A 9,786-nucleotide genomic window follows, 5' to 3' on the forward strand; every position below is an offset into this window, starting at 1 on the left:
TTCCTTTCTTTAGTTTTTGCTTATTCTCTTTCTCTTATTTTTAAAATTTTTCTTTCCTTTATCTGAATTTTTTCTGCTTCCCCCCTTTTTTCACAAGAAGTATGAGATCAAGTTTCGTAGCCAAGACTTGAAAGTACTCAATTCATAAGTGACTTAACGCCAACAAACCAATCATCAAGTTTGATTGTTATAACAAATAATAATTATAAATAGCAAATGAAAATCTATCCGTGATAGCTACTAATATTTTCTATCATTGATAGCTTAATCTTTGATAGAAATCTATCATTGATAGCCAACTTAGTGAATTTAATTAATAAAGTTGAATCTCGAACTAAAATGTAAGTGGAATGCCTAGAAGTTATCACTAATAGCATGTTTATCAGTGATAGAAGCTATCATCGAAAAGAAAATGGACTTATAAATGTTTGGGAACGACAAGAAAGGGGCAAAAAGGTGTTCAGTGGTTATGGTTGATAGAAGCTACTACTGATAGCATGTTACAAGTGATAGAAGCTAATACTAATAGCATGTTTAGATTATTATTGGGTGTTAGATAATTTCTACTAATAGATTATTTGTTGTTTAGATTATTTAGACGAAGCTTCATAATATTTTATCATTTTTTTTTAATTTTTAAGAAGAAAAACTTGTTTTGACATTTCTAATTTCTCTCAGGTTTGTGATTAATAAATCATACCACAAAAAGGAAAGAAAATCAATTTGTTAGCTCGAATGATAATATATATATATATATATTACATTACTCGATTCTTTGAGCATAGTGCTTGAACTGCTAATCTTGCAGATAAATTAGTAGCATTACCCAATCCAAACGACTTTGCAGATACATCAATTGAACAATTTTCCATACCAATGCAAGTCTTTTCTACCAAAAGAGCACTATTTGAAACATCCCATGAACCTTTTTTGAATGAACCACATTTTCCCTCTGGATTTCCATAGCTAGAAAATTGGATTTCAGAGATGATATGCCCTCCCTGATAAGACAACTCTAATGTACATCCTTCATTAGCATTTCCACATATTGTTCCCACAGTGATGGTCTGAACTATGACTTGTTGAGGATTCCCACCAATTTCTTCAAACAAAACCAACGTGTTGGTGTCATCCGATAGAAACGATCTTGGAACGTGATACCATCTTTGGGAAGGATTCCCACAATTTCCAACGCACTTGCTAGGGTCATATGCGCCTCTATAATCACAGGTTGCGCTGCAACTATCATTGCCAGCAATGAAAGAAGGCCAAAATCGACCTATGCTTTGTCCATTTACCCAAGCCTGACCTTTTCCCATTCCCTGCATGTCCAATGCTACAGGGTCAATTCCTGAAGGTGTCTTAAAGCTTGTTTTGTACCATGTCATTCTCCTGCCAATAGATTTTTTATTTAATGTGCTCCATTTTGTTCTCTGTGAGAACATTGGGTTGTAAAGTTGCTTCATTTCTCCATTTAATCCAACCTTATAAGACCATAAATTTGATGAAAAATCAGTTGTGACATTTCCATCTCCAATAAGATAAATGGGACCTCCATCAATTCCAGTTGACACCGTGTCATAAAATGCATCATAATTTTTCAATCCTACTGTTGCACTCAAATGGGTTATGGTGTTGGTTCCGACTTTTAATAGAATGGGTTTCTCAAATACAAAACTCTGGCCATTGCTTCCCCATTGCGATCCAATGTACCGTCTATTAACAAAGGCATGAAGCACATGACCTTTTGTATTCACTTGTAGAGTTACATTTTGAAGTGAAGATGTTGAATTAGTTTCAACATTTGTCATATACCACAAGTAGTCACTAAAATCAACCGTGGTTCCTTTTTGTTCCAAAAGAAGGTTTGCATTAAATGTACCTTTTCCTTGTAGAATATCTCTCATGGGCTCCGGAGCCCAAACCCACGACAGTTGTGCATTTTCCTTCTCATTCTGCACCTTCACAAACATAGATGTTTGGGAATTGATCTTTGCAGTGTTGAAAAGCTCTTTGTTGCAACCGTTAAGAATGCTCACAGACCAAGCTGGTACAAAGTACTTTCCATCTGCCTGCAAATCTATGGTAGCATCATTGCTGGCATCAGTGTTGCTCAAAAAACAAAACCTCTCCCCTACTGTGGGGTTGGAGAATTTCGTTAAAGTAACAAAGCTACCAAATTTTTGGTCTGAACAGGTGCCGTTGGTGAGAATCTTCTCTCCCATTTTGATGGATTCGTGGAGTTGTTTGAGATGTCCCCATTTGGGTTGATTCAGGTTTCCATATTCATCAAGTGGGGCGTTGTAATCATACGACGTAGTAATGAATGGACCTCCCGATGTTCTTCCAAAGTTTGTCCCTCCATGATACATTTAATAGTTGTTAAACACACCACCAGATTGAAAAAATCTTGCCACAGAAAAAGCTACATCTTCTACACTTCTATAAGGGTCTTTATCGCCCCATTTCTTGAACCATCCCACCCAATTTTCAGTAAACATTTTTGGGCTCTTAGGATTGTTAGGACTAAAGTTATCACAATAGAATCCATTGCATGTATTGATGATAGGTTGTGGGGCATCACTTTGTTGGCACATGATCCATGGAACACCAATATTGAGAGATTCAGCCATTTGAGCACACCAGTTGATATATGTTTTTCCTGCGCTTCCATATGGGGTCATCACGTTTCCATACTCGTTCTCGATTTGAGCTAAGATTATTGGCCCCCCTTGTGATGCAAAGAGGTTGGCTTGTTTGCACATATTCACTATCTTTGTTGTGAAAGTTTGCATTTCATTCTTGTAGACTTGATTGTCCGTTCGAAGTTGGATTCCCGGCATATTATGCAACCACAGTGGAAAGCCTCCATAGTTCCACTCGGCACACACGTAAGGACCAATCCTCATCACAACATATAGCCTAGCTTCTTGAACGAGTTGGAAGAATTTCATAAAGTTTAGATGTCCAGAGAAATCATATTTTCGTCGTCGAGGTTCGTGGCGATCCCAAAAAATGTACGTATCGACTGCATCAAGTCCACCATCTTTAGCTTTTTGAATAAGATCAGGCCACATTGGTTCGGTGCTGCGTGGATAATGAATTGATCCTGAGAAGATAACACGCCGTTCACCATTGATAATTATGGCATTTGAATCGTAGGAGACATTGTCTCCTTTACTAAAAGAAAAGCAAGATAAAGTTGCAAAGAGAGGAAGAACAAGCCATTGAAGGTTAACCATCTTTGATTTTAAAACACTCTCATTAGTGTGAAGCTCATGAATTTGAGTATCTTTCTTCAAATTTTTGATTTTTTGATTTTTCATTTTGTGCATTGGGGTCATATAATAAAATAGTACATGGTAAACAAAATAGGTTTCCATATGATTTTAGCTCTCAACTCTAGGTTCAATTTTTTGTTGTCCTCATTTTTCTAAGGAAGTATACATTTTCTTCCTTATTTTATTTTTAAGTTAGTCCTGGATTAAAAGGGAATTACTAGAGGAATTTTTTTTTACTAATTTGGAATTTCTGGAAAAGAAGTGAAATTCAAGGAGACCGGGCCAGGAGTTATGCTTGGAAAATTCTTGAAGGATAAACAGGAGGACTGTGAGTGGTTTTATTATTTTGTTATGTTGAATTCTATATATATATGTTATGATATATATGTGGAATGTTTGGAAATTGGCATGGTGGGGAAGTGCGTTTTCTAGATTTTATTGGTTGATTTAACTCATGATATTTTGCTTGTTGTGACTCGCATTTAAAACCGAGATTGTACCCGGAGACATTGTTAGCTTTCCTATAGCACGTCTAACGGGATAATGTGGACATGTGCACATTCGGTTGTTGGATCGGCACCACCACGTAGCGGAAGAGAATATTATCCATAAGCACTCTAATTCATTAATTTTGGCATAAAAGAAACATGCTTAAACAGAGTTAATGGGTTTCAACAACGTACATTTAAAGAACCATTGAAATCTCTATTTCTAGCTGCAAAATCCTCCAAATCTTTGTGTATACCACCACAAGATCTTCCCTACTATTCTCTTGGCGCTCTAGATTGAGTTGTGAGACTCAAAATAATCTTAAATAAAATGAAATTTGAAGAAAGCTCGCTGCAACAACCAAAAATGAAGAACACATTCTTCATCTGAATTTTTCAGAAAAATCCATTCGGTTTAATCACTTCAACTTTTCTCCAATCTCTTCAACATATTACAGACTATCATGCAAAGAGATTTGCTTCATGGGATGCAGCTCATGCTTGGAGTTATTGAAGCTTGAAAGTGGTGGGTTCCTAGAGAGCAAGTTGAAGATGAAGATGAAAAACCATTTTTCATTTTTGTGTAATTTTCTATTTCCAAAATCTAAAATTGATTTTAAAATCAAAATTTATTAATTTTACAAATTAATTTCATAAATTAATTTTCTAATAAAATTAATAAATAATTATTTAAATAATTTAAATAATTCTAATTAATTTAATATCCAATATAAAATTAATGTTACACAATAAATTCATCTTTATATATTTAAATCATATTTAAATATATTTTCTCCAATTCCGTTTGATTCTAATTTGAACATTTCAAATTAACTTATCACGCTACTCTAAAGCTAATCCATTTCCAAGCTAGTATGGAGACCTCATGGACCTACATATCATGGGCTCCAACGATCCGAGATTAATGAACTAAACTCGTAAGATTGATATAACCTCTATTCGTTAACTAATGGGTCACTCTACTAAAGCTCATAGTTGAACTCCCCTCACTATAAATATATTATGTCAACTCAATGTAACCTTGATTAGTAAGTCAACCCTTCACAGGCTGTTCGTAATAACGGCTGGGTCAAATCTCTGTTCTACCCCCAAAATTACCTCTTGTTCCTTAAGTCCCCACTGATCCCCTAATGAACAATTGTTTTGTGATCCGATCAACAAAACCGAGTCCCTCTCATGCAAAATGAGAGGGTGGGATCCCTTGTTCAAAAACTAAAATCTATACTGAAGGGAACAACCTCTCTACTATCCCTACAGCGGGTAGGAGTGAATTCCCTCTTGCATCCTATGTCCCCAGCTATCTATCCGTTCTTACCCCTGCAATGAGTGTCTTATTGAGCTGGCGCTGTTGAGCCAACCCTCACCTATACAAATCTAAGGGTAATCCAAAATAAACAAGAGTTCATAGTTAGCCCAAGATTAAGGTTAAGTTACCTAGGTCATCGCTTTGAAATAGTAAGTCTTAAATAGTAAACAACGTTATAAAGTAAGAGTGACTCATTTCGTGGTCCGATCTTGTACAAACCCTTTTGCACAAGGACACCCCCATTCCTCATGTCCAACGTGAACGAATTAGGATCACTTCGTTTGTAGCACTTTAGAACTCCTTGTAACAACTGCAGAGTGGGCTGCATCCAATAGTGTTACCAGAATAAGGTACCCAACCTTATCCATATACTATAGATCAATTTGATAATTTACTCGAACCTGATCCACTTTTATGTCTCCACATAAAGTTCAAGTACTAATCCAATAGTCAAGGGACTTTTAGGTTTATTGAATTTCTATTCTAGCAATAGAACTATTCAATAACACCTTTATTGAATTTTTTCAGAATAAGTTTCATTGTTTACATACCACGAGTTTTAGGACATAAAACACAACAAACTTCCACTTGGACTAAAACTCAAGTGGTAACTTATATATCCGATATATAAGACTGAGTTTCTAAGTTTTATAGTGAAATAGAATAAATTAGGGCATCTCATACCCATCTTTACCATTCGGTATCTCTATACCCGATATTTCTCCCATTTGCCCTAGGTTATCTTGTATTCCTAGTCCTACTAGGTGATTCTCGAACACTTTAGCCGAGAGAATCCGTGTAAACATGTTAGTATACAATAGGCTTTAGATAAAATTATATGGGGATAGAATCTTATTCTCAATAATGGCTAGGAAGCACACTTTCCTCCCACTACAATGAGGTACTCTCAACTCTTTAAGCAAGACACATCTGACTTGTCTCAACAACACTTTATTAACAGTCAGATCTAGAAATCTTTAAACTTTCTATACTTTGATCTAGCCATTAAAATATCTGAATATTTACAAATGGTTTTGAACAATTTGGTTCATCACAAAGGTTGCTAAAACAAACATATTTTTTTAAAATGAACATTTCATTTATCCCAAAAATATATACAATTTGTTCTATACAAGATTAAAACGAAGTAAAATCAAGTTGCAACTTCTCCCACTAGATGAGCTAAGCAAATGGTCCAAAGGTCAAGTTAGCCCGGTTACCTTTCTCTACTCTCTTCTTGGCAACATACTGAGGGCAGTGTCTCTTCCAGTGCCCTTCTTCGTTGTAGTGGAAACATTTCCCTTTAACTGCAGCGTTATCTTTGCCTTTCTTTCCAGTAGGCTTCTTCTTCCCTTTCCTTTTGCCCTTCTTCACAAGAATACTCATATTCTTTAAAGACGAGGAAATTTTTTCCCGATGGCAAGCAATACTTTCTTGTTTTCATTTCAAAATTGAAGCTATAAAAGGAAGTACAAACACCCTTCCTGCTTACCTCACTCGAGACTTTCTTCAAGGAAAAACTAAAGAAGAGAGTGAAAGAGAGAGAGAAAAGAGCAAATGAAGTCCACTTGCAAGAAAGAAGAAAAGCATGATCAAGATCAAGAACAATAGCAACGATAAAAGATTCCTCAAACAAAAGCATTGTATTCTCAAGCGTATCAATTTATCAAAGGCGAATCATCAACGATAATGGAGAATCGAAAAGGAAAAACTCCTCCAGCATTGTCGTTATCAAATAAATTTCAAAATTTGGGATCTTTCATCCCTTCAAGGCCTTTTGCCTTAACCATCAACTCTTCCCCTATCAATTGAGTCGGTATCAACAAGAATAAATTCATAGAATAAACGAGTTTTTTGAGGATGGGTTGGAATATAATGGAAATTTGACGGAAATATTTTTTGAATTGTTTCATTCATAGATTTACCTATGAATTTTTGTTCAAGAGTTGTAATGTATGAGGTATGGGTTTTATTATGGTCAAATTCAGGCTTGGAGGACATTCCTCTCTTCTCGACAGTAGTAACATTTACTTCTGACTCTAGACCCTTTGTTCTCAACATTGTCTGGTTCGCCTGTAGCTCATTCAGTAGAGTAGTCAAGTTGTATTCAATTTTATTCTTTAATGCATTCAAAATTGCAGAAAACTCTTCAGAAGAGATTCTAGAATAAAACCAACTAGACTTCTCTTGTCCATGACAGCACTATTTACTTCTGTCACGTTAAAGTGGACCATCATGTCTAGGACATGTTCACGAACATTGGTCCCCACTTTGAAGCGACTGTTGTAAATGTACTTAATGGCATCATGCCTTAGGGTGAAGGACAATTGTCCAAACATCCCTTGCAGAGATTCCATAATTTCTTTGGAAGTACTCATATCCTCATGCTTCTTTACCAAAACATCAGATAAGCTGGCGAGGATATAAGCACGGGCTTTATCATTAGCTTTGACCCATCTGTCATATACATCTCGAACATTTTGATTTGTGTTAGAGCTAAAAATGGGAGGACAATCCTCAGTTATGAAAAATCGCAAATTGTCTATCAGAAGTATTGTGTTCAAGTTTGAATTTCAATTCACATAATTATCCCCGACCAGTTTATCCAATGCCAACACTTGTATTATTGAACTCGTCATTCTGAAATTATAAATCCAATCAAGTTTTAGCAATTTTAATAATGTACACAAGATTATACTTTTGCTACGATACTACATCAAGACATTCTTCACTAAATACTACCTCCAGAATAAATCATATTCCGATAGTCATTTAGGTACCACTTTTGGTAAGACATTATTAATACTTAATAATTCTGTAAGTGTAGACCTGCCATTTTTCAGATTTAACAAAACGATATGAGTATGCCTCCGAAATAGAAGACAATAACCAAAATAGAACTATAAGACCCTATTCATTTTACTGAAGCCTGGGTTGTTCCGAATCCTATGTTACAACTCTCCGTAGGGATAGCCATCGTTAAACCACTAGCAAAGGGCCGCTTAAAGCTAACCAACAGATTCAACATAGGAATCACATGGTTCCGACTAATGGAGGATACCGAAGGTTATTATTATTATCTTTTTATCAATGTTTGCTTTGGTTTTGGATTTTAAAAATGATGTGTTGGGTTTATAAGTTTGAGATGTTCAACTATGTAATTTGTTTTTTTGGTTTGGTGCCAGTGGATTTCTAAATGACTTGTGCTATTTATTAGGTTTCTTTTGTTATGTTTGTTTATTTAATATGTGTCTATGTTTTTTTGTTTAATAGGTATCCATCAAAAAGTACAAATCAACCTTCAAAAGAACTGTCCATCCATTGGAAGATTAAGAGAATCTTAGGAATTACAATTGAATAAAGAATGCTTCCAAAATATTTTATTTACTTGCAAAAATAAACATGAAAGATACATTACTTTATTTTGTATCATTTGTATACTTTGTTCTAAAAAATGATTACATTTTTTTTCAATGTTAATATATTTATAAATTTTCAATTATGAATGAAAGTCATGGTATTTAATATGTTATGAAATATTTAATATGTGTGGGCTGAACTCGAGTCATGAGTTTATTTTTAACACAAATATAAAAAATCATATACAAATTATTCTTGTTGAGAAAAAAAAATGTTGAGCCTTTTATAGTCATGAGCAAAGCTATAACAAAATTTATATAGTGAAAAAAAAGTGCCATCAAAAGATTATTATTGTAATTATGGCTATTAGAAAAGACCAAAATACCTTACAATAGCATAACATTAAAGCTATAAATATTTTATTATAGCGTTAAAAAAGTGCTATTATAAGATAAAGATAGCATATTATTTTAGTTATATAAATATAACTAAAAAAAGTGCTATCGTATCTATTATTTCTTGTAGTGATTGATTCAAGGAAATCAACTTCAAGGTTAGTATTCATTCTAAATGGGGCAGCAGTAGTGAGGAGTATCAAGCAAAGTTGTATTGCTGACCCCACATTGGAAGCTGAGTATGTAGCTGTAAGTGAAGCAGCAAAAGAAGCAGTATGACTCAAAAAGTTCCTAACTTATTTGGAAGTGATTCCAAATATGCACTTGCAGTTCACCCTATATGGTGATAACAGTGGAGGAGTTGTAAACTCAAAAGAACATTGAAGCCATAAACGTGGAAAGCACATCGAGCGGAACTACCATCTCCTCAGGGATATTATACATAAAAGAGACATAGTTGTCACGCAGATAGCCTCACAAGACAACTTAGCTGATCCATTTACAAAGACCATCTCGGCTAAAGTGTTTGAGGGTCACCTAGTGGGACTAGGACTACGAGATACTTTCTATTAGAGCAAATGGGAGAAATAATAGGTCTCTGATGCCCTAGTTTATTATATTTGTACTTTTGTTTTTGTTCTTTCACTATACTCAACAATGTATATATTTGTATATATTTATCCACTGGAGTTTTAGTCCAAGTGGGAGTATTGTTGGGTTGTATGTCCTAAAACTCGCAATTTATAAAGTTAAACATATTCTATTGTTGTTGGGTTTTATATCCTAAAACTCGTAGTTTGTAGAAAGATAAACATATTCTATAAATTGCATATGTAAAAGTTTAAATCCAATAAACTAAGATCCATGGCTATTATATTAATATGTGAACTTTATGTAGAGACATGAAGATGGATCAAGTTTGAGTAAATAGCTAA

General features: G+C 34.6%; 1 pseudogene; it reads right to left on the bottom strand.

Moving 5' to 3' along the window:
- Positions 1 to 758: 758 nt before the first annotated feature.
- LOC150034989 (beta-galactosidase 15 pseudogene) lies at positions 759 to 3,242 on the bottom strand (annotated as a pseudogene).
- Between the last annotated feature and the right edge of the window lie 6,544 nt (positions 3,243 to 9,786).

This window comes from Benincasa hispida, chromosome 7, assembly GCF_027475165.1.
Source record: "Benincasa hispida cultivar pf3 chromosome 7, pf3_genome.v1.1, whole genome shotgun sequence".
Lineage (NCBI taxonomy): Eukaryota > Viridiplantae > Streptophyta > Magnoliopsida > Cucurbitales > Cucurbitaceae > Benincasa > Benincasa hispida.